Genomic DNA, 12,894 nt, shown 5'->3' with positions numbered 1-12,894 from the left:
AATGTGCTACAGAAGCGAAACTTAGCCGACAGGAAGAAGATGCTGTGATATGCGAATGATTAGCTTTTCTGAGCATTCACACAAGGTTGGCGCCGGTGGCGACTCCAACAACGTGCTGACATGAAAGTTTACAACCGATTTTTCATACAAAAAGAGCAGTTGATCGGCGTTGCCTGGTGAAACGTTGTTGTGATGCCTCGTGTAAGGAGGAGAAAAGCGTACCATCACGTTTTCGACTTTGATAAAGGTCGGATCGTAGCCTATCGCGATTGCGGTTTATCGTATCGTGACATTGCTGCCTGCGTTGGTCGAGATCCAATGATTGTTAGCAGAATATGGAATCGGTGGGTGCAGGAGGGTAATACGGAACGCCGTGTTGGATCCCAACGGCCTCGTATCACTAGCAGTCGAGATGACAGGCATTTTATCCGCAAGTCTGTAACGGATCGTGCAGCCCCACAGATGGGGACGCTTGCAAGACAACAAACATCTGCACGAACAGTTCGACGACGTATGCAGCAGCATGGACTATCAGCTCGGAGACCATGGCTGCGGTTACCCTTGACGCTGCATCACAGACAGGAGCGACTGTGAAGGTGTGCTTAACGACGAACCTGGATGCACGAATGGCAAAATGTCATTTTTTCGGACGAATCCAGGTTCTGTTTACAGTATCATGATGGTCGCATTCGTGTTTGGCGACATCGCGGTGAACGCACATTGGAAGCGTGTATTCGTCATCGCCATACTGGCGTATCACCCGGCGTGATGGTATTGGGTGCCAATGGTTACACGTCTCGGTCACCTCTTGTTCGCATTGACGGCACTTTGAACAGTGGACGTTACATTTCAAATGTGTTACGACCCGTGGCTCTATCCTTCATTAGATCCCTGTGAAACCCTACATTTCAGCAGGATAATGCACGACCGCATGTTGCAGGTCCTGTACGGGCCTTTCTGGATACAGAAAATGTTCGACTGCTGCCCTGGCCAGCACATTCTCCAGATCTCTCACCAACTGAAAACGTCTGGTCAATGGTGGCCGAGCAACTGGCTCGTCACAATACGCCAGTTACTACTCTTGATGAACTGTGGTATCGTGTTGAAGCTGCATGGGCAGCTGTACCTGTACACGCCATCCAAACTCTGTTTGGCTCAATGCCCAGGCATATCAAGGCCGTTATTACGGCAGAGGTGGTTGTCCTGGGTACTGATTTGTCAGGATCTATGCACCCAAATTGCGTGAAAATGTAATCATATGTCAGTTCTATTATATGTGTCCTATTAATACCCGTTTATCATCTGCATTTCTTCTTGGTGTAGCAATTTTAATGGCCAGTAGTGTACTTTGTGGAAAGCTTTATGTAAACCGACATACCCCTTGATTTTTCTTAAGTGCTGCTTCCTTTACCACTCATAAGAGAAGAACTTCCTCTCTGTTTCTTTTAACATTCTAAAGCCAGACAGATCATCATGCAACAGCCTCGTCCAGTATGGTGAGGACAGGACGTACTCTTGGCAGTATGAGAGCGTGGAACACGTTCCATTCTCCAGCTGTGACTTTCTGCCGTCTCGGGGTTGGTAGAACGGTGTGTGCAAGGACATGGAATCAAAGTATCAGGCGTCGTTCAAGGTGTAACTGGCGCCGACTTATTTACATGGGTATCTGTTTTATGTGCCTATTACTACACCGTATTGGTCCAAAATACTCTTCAGATGAATATGCTATGGACTGTGCTGCGATGCGTAGGTTGTCTGTCTACGTTCCACAGGCTATTCCAGCCACTTTCCTTGTTATGTAATTTCTGATCATTGGTTTTCGTCCAGTTGGAGAGCGGTTACTCTTGGCCGATTTCGCGTTGGCCTAACACTAATGCTTCCTGAGTCACGAGACTATTGTCGTAGCCTTGAAATGTCATTTGGAGGTTGTCTTCGTTTAACCTCCTTGAAAGCATTAGAGGATAGTGCATTCCATAAAATGGCCCTATGATACCTCTATGCCGCAACATCGTAAAATTTATTATCAGACTACATCCTCATTACAACGAAAGTACACCCATTACTGAGAAATAGTGGACCTAATGCTCTCGTCATTACGTATGGATGACCTTGTTGTTCGAATCTACGGACAATAATTGTTCCACCTACTATATACGTCGCAGACGTATGTTTGAGATCTAAAAATTAATTAAAATTATAAATAATTTTTGACTTTGTACACCTTTTTATGCTCTAGCTCTTTTTTAATTACACTTTAACTCATCCTATTTTAGCTTGTGTTGAATTTTGAACAGCCAGTCTCTGTTACTAAAAACCGGTTATTGAAGTGAATAAAACAACTTTGCGATCAAAGAAAGTTTTAACGTATTCTCAAATGCTGGATTGCTGTTACCTTCAAGATGACCATATCAGCCCTGGTCACTTATTTCCTTAGTTATTTCTCTTCCCAGTCATGCTTGACCTTTGAATGTCAATGCGTACAGTACTCGATAAAGTATTTTTTGTGGTCAGACAACATTCTGAACACGTTCTGTATTGACATTAGTCTGTTATACGCAGGTGTAAGAGTTCAGGCAGAATGTGTCAACGTCTTGGTGCGGCACACCATTTTAATCTGCCAGGAAGTTTCATATTAGCGCACACTCCGCTGCAGACATAAAATTTACACCGCTGGCCATTAAAATTGCTACACTAAGAAGGAATGCAGATGATAAACGGGTATTCATTGGACAAATATATTATACTAGAACTGACATGTGATTACATTTTCACGCAATTTGGGTGCATAGATCCTCAAAAATCAGTACCCAGAACAACCACCTCTAGCCGTAATAACGGCCTTCATACGCCTGGGCATTGACTCAAAAAGAGCTTGGATGGCGTATACAGGAACAGCTACCCATGCAGCTTTAACACGATACCACAGTTCATCAAGAGTAGTGACTGGCGTATTGTGACGAGCCAGTTGCTCGGCCACCATTGACCAGACGTTTTAAATTGGTGAGAGATCTGGAGAATGTGCTGGCCAGGGCAGCAGTCGAACATTTTCTGTATCCAGAAAGGCCAGTACAGGACCTGCAACATGCGGTCGTGCATTATCCTGCTGAAATGTAGGGCTTCGCAGGGATCGAATGAAGGGTAGAGCCACGGGTCGTCACACATCTGAAATGTAACGTCCACTGTTCAAAGCGCCGTCGATGCGAACAAGAGGTGACCGAGACATGTAACCAATGGCACCCCATACCATCACGCCAGGTATACGCCAATATGGCGATGACGAATACACGCTTCCAATGTGCGTTCACCGTGATGTCACCAAACACGAATGCGACCATCATGATACTGTAAAAAGAACCTGGATTCATCCGAAAAAATGACGTTTTGCCATTCGTGCACGCAGGTTCGTCTTGAGTACACTATGGCAGGCGCTCCTGTCTGTGATGCAGCGTCAAGGGTAACCGCAGCCAATGGTCTCTGAGCTGATAGTCCATGTTACTGCAAATGTCGTCGAACTGTTCGTGCAGATGCTTGTTGTATTGCAAACGTCTCCATCTGTTGTCTCAGGGATCGAGACATGGCTGCACGATCCGTTACAGCCATGCGGATAAGATACCTGTCGACTGCTAGTGATACTAGTCCGTTGGGATCCAGCAAGGCGTTCCGAATTACCCTCCTGAACCCACCGATTCCATATTCTGCTAACAGTCATTGTATCTCGACCAACGCGAGCAGCAATGTCGCGATACGATAAACTGCAATCGCGATAGTCTACAATCCGACCTTTATCAAAGTCAGAAACGTGATGGTACGCATTTCTCCTCCTTACACGAGGCATCACAACAACGTTTCACCAGGCAACGCCGGTCAACTGCTGTTCGTGTATTAGAAATCGGTTGGAAACTTTCCTCATGTCAGCACGTTGTAGGTGTCGCCACCGGCGCCAGTCTTGTGTGAATGCTCTGAAAAGCTAATCATTTGCATGTCACAGCATCTTCTTCCTGTCGGTTAAATTTCGCGTCTGTAGCACGTAATCTTCGTGGTGTAGCAATTTTAATGGCCAGCGGTGTATTTCTGGAAACATTCATCAGGTTATGTCTCCGCAATATCCTTTCTTCCGGATGTGCTGGATCTGCAAAGTTAGCAGGAGAACTTCTGTGAAGTTTTGAAGGTAGGAGGCGAGGTACAGCCAGAAGTAAAGCTTTGAGGACTAAGTGTGAGTCGTGCTTGGGTAGCTCAGTCGGTAGAGGTCTTGCCTGCAAAAGGCAAAGGTCCCGAGTTCGAGCCTCGCTCCGGCACGCGGTTTTGATCTGCTAGGATGTTTCGATTTCCATTTCTATTCGTGTAATTATATTGTAACCTCCACCTCTTTGAGAGTCATACTACAGTCAGACGCGCGCCAATTCAGCAACGAATTCGCACGCACCCGCTTGCTTCGGACACGTGCAGCGGGTAAGTTATCTGCGGCTGGACATGGCCGATACGCATGCTTGAACAGCGAGCGTGCCGGAAGCGTTTTGCGTCGCTGGCAGCAAAACACCTGCTCTGAGATAGAGAGCCTCGCATGCGGGCCGCATTATGGAGGGGGTGTGGAAGTGAGGCACGCGTCGTCGCGAAAATAATGGACGCACCTGGACTGAGTCGAGGAATAAGGGCTACCCATCTTCTACACACAGTTATACGGTTGCGATTGTCCTAAGGGAGTCACTGCATGAGAGGAAATATCTCTAGAGGAATTTATTCGCATTCGTTACGCATCTCAACCCTTGCTCCCATCAGCGACGGAGAAGGAGACGTGTACACCGCTCTAAGCTCTAAGATCTAAGCTCTAAGCTTGGTCAGAGGTACTTTCTAATGCTCAAGTTCAGTCATCCCTACACCAAAAGAGCGTCAAACCAAAACAATCCAACAGAGTTACAAAGAATGTTTTACCCTAGAAAGTGAGCCATTACGATAATACGCGCTAACAGTCTATGAGCCTCGTAGCTGTTGTCATTAAAAAAAAGGATAAATTAGCCAAGTGCAAGTAGGAGTCGCGCACTGGAGCTTCGATACAAACTTAAGTATGTATATAGATAGTTCATGAATCTCGGGAATCGAGAATTACGAAAATTTTCGCTTGTTATCGGTATTGACACCTGCAAGATATCAGCCCAGTAATTCCAAGACTATATCGAAATGTTCGCAGTAGTTCCCAAGACTAGCTCGGATTTGCAAAATGAAGCGAGCAGGAGACTCTATATTTGTAGAGAGGGAAGATTTAATAAAATAATTTTTACTTACTTCCAAACATGAGTACATTTTACGTTTTGTGCTTACATGTGGTAATATTTTCCTATTACGCTGCTGACAGATGATGAATGTAATGTAAGCTCTAATAGCAAAAATTTTATTTTTTATGTTATATGATTACAGTTTAAGGATTTTCGGTTTTTTTTCCTTACTTGTACTGTGATACCTTGCTTCTTGCCAAATTCCATGGTTCTAGATCAGCGTTAAGTACGATACAGGTATGCGAGTATCAAGATGCTTGACATAAAAGGCCATATCTTTTAATTGCATTGACTTACAACCTTAGATGCCAAGGGACCGCAACTCTTAACATGTTGTGAGTGTGTGGGTTGCTATTCTGTCATTCTGCGCAACGGATTAATCTGAGATGTACCCTTTACCCTGTGACTCCTGCAAGATGCAATTTCCACCCCCACACTACTACAGAAGTCAGACAGACGCTCCTAGCGTTCTAAAGAGAAATACCTGAAAAACTTTCAGCAATAAATATCTTCTGGAGTCGTCCGCTGTATGGAAATGACAGAAAAATTCACAAAATTTCTTACATATCTAGTGGGATACTTGGGTACTGGAGTAGTGGTAGTTGGTGTAAGAAAAACATGAAACTAACGAAAATTATTATTTATTTTGCAAAAATTCTGAGAAATCACACTGGCACTTTTAGTTATGAACTGAACAAGTTATATCCTGGTTCTTTTCGGAATGTGAAGTTACCTCTCAAGGATAGGATTCGCTAATGAAATTTCTATACACAGTTTAAGATTGTTATTGACTTGGCAGAATGGCTGAGAGCCGCACCTACTCAACTTGAATAATAATCCGTTAGGATGTTGCTAGGTACAGTCGAAGCTGCAGCATGTGGAAAGCAGTGAAGTGCACTGTTGTGGAGGAAATATGGGGCTCGCAAGAGCTGTAGCGCACAATACCATAAGCTGCGATGACTGCTGTCGGCGAGCCGGCCGAAGTGGCCGTGCGGTTAAAGGCGCTGCAGTCTGGAACTGCAAGACCGCTACGGTCGCAGGTTCGAGTCCTACCTCGGGCATGGATGTTTGTGATGTCCTTAGGTTAGTTAGGTTTAACTAGTTCTAAGTTCTAGGGGACTAATGACCTCAGCAGTTGAGTCCCATAGTGCTCAGAGCCATTTGAACAGCTGTCGGCGCCGCTCGCTGCTGACAAATAAGATAACTCTCGTTCTATCTGGATTGACCTTCGCCAATCAAACTCTCCCTGCGACTTGATGAAGTCAAGGACTCCTATTCGCCCCTAGTCTAACTATTGGTGTGGTACACCGGTCAGATAACCAGTCCACCGCGATGCCACTCAAAAATTCGCTCACAGGCGTTTAACTATAGCTCTGTCCGTTCACACTGCACAAAATGTGTGGTGCCCAACACAGTGAACAACGCTTAATCACAAGGACTCAATATAGAGTCGCACTTTGATTCGCTCTCGACAGAGGTGCTCTCCCAGTGAAGTACTGAGGAGAGACTTGTTCCTCGCTCTTTTAGTACATGTACGACCGCACACGCTCTCGTTACGTGTTCTCGCTCCAAGAGCGACAACGGAACGGCCCCTCTCCATGCCAGACATGAAGGGTCTCTTCCATTACTCGTTCAGCTCAAGGCGTCAGAAATATCGTCTGCCAAGCAGCGTTGCTCTTGTAAAACGGGAGAATGACGTTTCGTTTAAGGCGACCAATCCGGAAATCTGTGGTATTGGCGTTTGGTGTTTGCTGGTCTCCCTGTGAAAATCTCTTAAACTGTGTGCTATGTGTAAAGAATACGTAGGCTGGCTGCTCCCACACAATGTAGCGAAATTTGCTGTTAAGCCGAACACGGGGTCGTTCTTTCACTCGGGCAAACGCTGTCTGCTCTACGGGCGGTCACTGGCCGACGTAGATGGGTTGGGATCGGCATCCTGGCTTGCGGTTGCCTCTCTAACTAAAAGCTCCTGTGACCGTCGTGTCTGGAATGTATGTGTGTACGCCAGCCTCGACTATTTCAACCACGGTGCGCTTACTTGTTATTTGCGTATCGTTTACATGAATTCATACAACATTGACTTTATCTTATCGAGTTTTGGTTCGAATGAAGCGTCTTGATGTGCGGAATATAATTGTGAGGGCGGAATATGTAAGCAATGAAGGTCAGGAGACGACGACGTCTTACAATGTGAACTACATTTGAACACACCTGTTCGCGCCCGAGAATAACGGGTAGGAAAAAAGGTCTTAACCGACGGAAAGGTAGACAGACGGATAAAAACTGCAAAAAATATATTTTTTTTTTCGTGTGACATTACTATAAATTAACAATTTTCGAAGTTTTACTTATATTGTTAAGCGTTCCTTCTAGCCAAGTTCTATGACTATAGAAAACCCTTTAGGTTTTGATGAGTAAGTTTGCGGAAACCAAAATATATGACATAAATGGCCGTATCTTTTCACTGCATTGACTCAGAAGCTTAATTTTTTGTAGACCGCCAAGGGGCCATAGCCCTCAGTATGTGACATAAATGTGAACTTATTACGCATACTTGTTCCATGGCCTGTGGCTAAGCTATATCTCCGCAATATCCTTTCTTTCAGGAGTGCTAGTCCGACGAGTTTCTCAGGAGAACTGCTGTGAAGTTTGGAAAGTACGAGACGAGGTACAAGTGAAAGTAAAGCTTTGAGGACGGGCCGTGAGTTGCGCTTGGGTACCTCAGTCGGTAGGGCACTTGCCCGCGAACGGCGAAAGTCTCGAGTTCGAGTCTCGGTTCGGCACGCAGATTTAATCTGCCAGGAACCTTCAGTATTACACTGACTCAACGTGAAACAATAACAAGAAGTGTTCAAGCCGCAAACCACCCACCTCCAAACACTTCTGCACACGACACCTGGACTGAAGGTTACATCTTCCAGAGTAACTACAGCAGTTGCCTAGCAGCCATTTCAATTTAATGGCGCAGTTCTGCCAGTGTGCGTAGCTTCCTGCTCTACACTACGTTCTGGGGTACCCCACAACTATAAGTCAAGTGGGGTAAATAAGGAGAACGTGAAGGGTACTTGATAGGACCCCTTCATCCAATCCAAATGTCCAATGTAATGTTATCCAGACAGGCGAGCATATCACTATGACAGTGTTGTGGAGCGCTATGTTGTTGGAAGAAAAGAGATCCATCACCAAAAAAGCAAGAATGGAAGATGTATTCAGTGCTCCAATTACGAACGTAGTTGAACTGCAGGTACACACTGCGCAACACATTTTAAACGTGACCCCCGAAAAACGCCTATCAATTGTGGTACATGCTGTTTCTCGAGTTCAACTTGTGACAGAAAAGAGTGGACAGTATATTGAACATGTCTTGGACTAGTCTCACGACAAGTGGAAAGCGATGACTTTTGCTTTATAAGCGGTTTTTCGCCCCCGGACTATTAAATACGGATATTATTTTGCTTTTTATGAGGTTTGTGGCATCGGGACAACAACCGATTTTTCCCATCCGATGTGGAACGGCCTTGCAGTGGTGGAGGGACTTCCGTATGTAACAGCGCCGCAGCTGTCGACTGTCGAATTTGTGCAGTCATGCACTTTGAGCATTGCGGATGGTGTATTTTGCAACTCAAACAACAACCGTTGTATTGCGATTCATCTGTCATTCGGAGCCGAGCCCATTTACGTTAAGTAGCTTAGCACCATCTGTTGGTGAAATTTTCGTTTCATTTTTTATTTTTTTATTTATTCTTTTTGTTCCATAACGTTTGCCCTGTGTCAATATTATGCTCTTCAAATTTGACGTCGGTCTGAGCAGTTGTTCCCTTTCGACAGCGTCTTAGGACTGGAAATTCAATTCTTGATATCCAGTATGTGAAAATGTGAATGTCTCAGAATAATGGTAGCTGATAATCCCTTCACAGAGGATGGAAGGATAAGGAAGCGTGAGAGGGTGACCCAGAAAAGTAAAGTATTTTGTCGTTTGATTACATTTATTCAAATAACAAATAATATTAAACACAGTAATAATCAGACTTCCTCTTAACAACCAACAATCGAAGGGCAAATACGTAAAAGTGTACAACAGAGATATACACACAATAAAGAACAGTAGTATTGCACATTAAGAAATTGGAAAAAGTGAGGCCCGGAGGCTATTCCCACATTAAGTCTGCACTCACCCAAGCTACGTTTGTGATTTCAGAAACTGCTACGGTTTATAGTACAATCAGTAAATTCATAAAAGACAACAAGTTGTTTCATAGTAAGACTAATAGTTCCCTATACCAAGAAAAGAAGCGAATATACTGTTAAAATAGAATATTATCCCCCCCCCCCTTTCTTTTACAAAAAAGTTTTTTTTAATAAAGAACACCAAAGTGCCTCTAGATTATACAAGGTGAACTATGAGTCCCTAATGATTGAGAGAAAGCTGGTACAGTGCAGCTATTTAAATCTAAAACTCTAATAAGCAGGATGTTGTGAGGGAAAGGGTACAATTTTGAATAAGAATACAGCGCGTAAAACACGCAAGAGAACTTAAGTTGCGCATTCCAACAGACAGTCTGAATTACTGTGCTTAGGCCAATCCCCAGCACCACGACAGAAGGTTGCAAACAACAAGCCGGCGCGTAACATCAACAGGTCTCCGCCCCCTTGAGGCGTAGAAGTCGGCCGCAAGATGAGGCAAGTTAGTGCTGTTAACAAAAGACACTAAATAAGTGAGAGCCCTAGAGCGGTTTAACAGTTACAAATGAAGCCCTTACGAGAACATAACAGAGGGTAGCAACTTACCTTAAACTCTCGTAACAAAGATTTCAATTCGAGAAAAGAGATCAAGAGAATTAAAGGCAACCTCAAGCTTTACTCAGCTTGCTAGTCACAGTTACTATCAGAGGCTCAGCGACAAATACAGCTGTCAACTGTCAGGCTGCCAGGCCGTTATAATAAGGCAAGAAGGAATAAGCTTACCTATACAGAAATGGGATTAAACACATTCTCGCGCCGAATAGCTGCTTACGCAACACTTTAAGCAAGGAAATCTGTAACAAAATTTTCATACGTATTAGACATGTAAGGTTTAAATCCACTTCCCTAGACATAAAAAATTAAAAAGGCAACTGCTAAAATAACCAGCAGCCGAAAATACAGATAGTAAATTTAATTGAATTTACACTCAGGTGTTCATAGAGTTAATTAAACATTTCAGTTCAATCACAGTTTCACGTACAAAATTCAGACCCAGTTACATCACAAAATTGTTTATAGGATACTAAAGGACTAAAATGCAATTAACAAACCTCTTTTAAAAAAGGGGTGGCCACCAACGTTTAAATAAAACAGGGCAAATTCAAAGTAAACACCAATACAATAAAAGGAAAAATAACATTAGTTAAATGGTTCAAATCGCTCTAAGCACAATGGGACTTAACATCTGAGGTTATCAGTCCTCTAGACTTCGAACTACTTAAACCTAACCAACCTGAGGACGCCCGAGGCAGGATTCGAACCTGCGACCGTAGCAGCAACGCGGTTCCGATCTGAAGCGCCTAGAACCTCTCGGTCAGAGCTGCCGGCATTAGTTAAATAACTGGACATAAGCGACCAAATGACACATGCAATAAATAACGCAGAAAACCAGCCTTAGGGAGGCACTGAAAGGTACAAACACACAATTAATAAAACATACAAATAAATAAAAAATGGGGCTCTATCAGTACTCACATTAAATTCACCCCTTCAGGAAGCCACCAAGACCAGGAAAAGCCAGAAGCTCTCGTAGTACGACCATGAAAAGAGCAAAATGGCGAAGGCGAGTCGAATATTGTCAGGGCAGCATTAAATATCCAGTCGCACACAGCACTGAATCGCCTGAATCACAAATCAGCTATCACAAATCAGCGGACGTCAAGATGAATGAAATTCATACGGCTGGACGCCGTGTTGCCAAAAATGGGAGCAGGCGAGAAATGCTAAGGCCGTGACCAAAACAAGCACCCGACAAATATAGCTGCCTCGGGTAGCCCAGGCTGCAGGTCGTCCTGGCACACCGTATCGATACACAGAGGGAAATGTGGCGCCACAGATATGAAGGCCTACTGAAGGCAGGGAACAATCGATAAGGAGCCGCTGCCACGGCTCAGTAGCCACAAACTTTCCTTTGGTGTTCTACACTGTTGAAGTAATAAAAATGCGTTTCGTCCACAGATAGGAAGCGTTTTTAACTGTGCCTCACGTCCAACCGCAATAATATCACGCAAGTAGCTGTGCAAGTTCAACTGTTCGTACTTGGTCATGGAAGTTATCCGGATTTTCTTTCATTCTTTTGTAGAAGATAAAGCCTTTTGTTGAATAGTTATTTTCTCTATATTACGTTCCAGGATAGCCAGATGACCTGCTGCAGGTCCATAAGGAATTCACTCGCCGGCAGTCTGTCGATCTGTGAGGCAATGTGCGAGGGAAATGAAGGAAGTCAGATTGTGGACGGGAATACCTCTTACAATAACCTAGGAAAAGCTAGTAACTTCACATGCTATTCACAGGCACTTACTCCTGTCTTGTCTGCCACAGCACTGCAGTCTGGGAAATCGCCTCCCCCTTCTGTCACTGCGCCAACTTTGCCCTTGGAGGTACGGAGTTGATACAAGTACAGGGTGTACACAAAGTTTAGTTCTTGTGCAAAAAATAATTGACGGTGTTCCCGGACTTCAGGTACACCATGTATTTTGGTGAAGATGATGGTAGTGACGATCACGGGATATTTGCACCGTTTCGACGAACTCAGACGTCTAGGAGCTCGTGAAGTTTATATTCGTGTAAGCTAGGTCTCACTGATCTCATTTTGCAGGTAATAGGTCAATTTTTGTGCAGGAGATTTTCATTCTACGAGACGATCACGTTACGTGTGCAACAAACGAGTTCTGTATTTCTGCAGCAGACGATCGTCAGCGATAGCGACCAACGTTTATGAGCATCGTGTCCGACAACCCTTCTTCCTCATAATTTTGTACAGAATCATAAAAGAGTATCAACAAGTTCGGAGTTCTCCGTCGTTTTACCACTCATAACGACAAAAGCTTTGTCTTTGCACCAGCCCTGTGATCACCCTGTCTATTGTAACCTGCTCCGTGTCAGGGACTTTCTAACTACCGGATGGCTATAAAGTGCAGCTACTCACGGAAGTACAGTGTGGGCTATAATTGTCGTATGGCGGCGAAACTTCGTAGATGTGCTACAGCATTAATGCGAAACGGATCTACGCTGGAAAACAAATTACACCCAAAATGAGATTTTCACTCTGTAGCGGAGTGTGCGCTGATATGAAACTTCCTGACAGATTAAAACTTTGTGCGGGACCGAGACTCGAAATCGGGACCTTTGCCTTTCGCGGACAAGTGCTCTACCAACTGAGGTACCGAAGTACGACTCACGCCCCCTGCTCAGAGCTTTACTTCTGCCAGTACCTCGTCTCCTACTTTCCAAAGATCCCGAGTTCGAGTCTCGGTCCGGCACACAGTTTTAATCTGTCAGCAAGTTTCAAATTACATCCAAGTTTGAACCGCGGGTGCAAATCTGACGCTATACACTGTCTGCCTACAGGAAAATTAAAGAGACCTTTGGAGAAAGGAGA

This window comes from Schistocerca piceifrons, chromosome 5 (assembly GCF_021461385.2).
Source record: "Schistocerca piceifrons isolate TAMUIC-IGC-003096 chromosome 5, iqSchPice1.1, whole genome shotgun sequence".
In the NCBI taxonomy this organism is placed as follows: Eukaryota; Metazoa; Arthropoda; class Insecta; order Orthoptera; family Acrididae; genus Schistocerca; species Schistocerca piceifrons.
The sequence above is the reverse complement of the archived record's forward strand: the minus strand, read 5'-3'. Positions refer to the sequence as shown.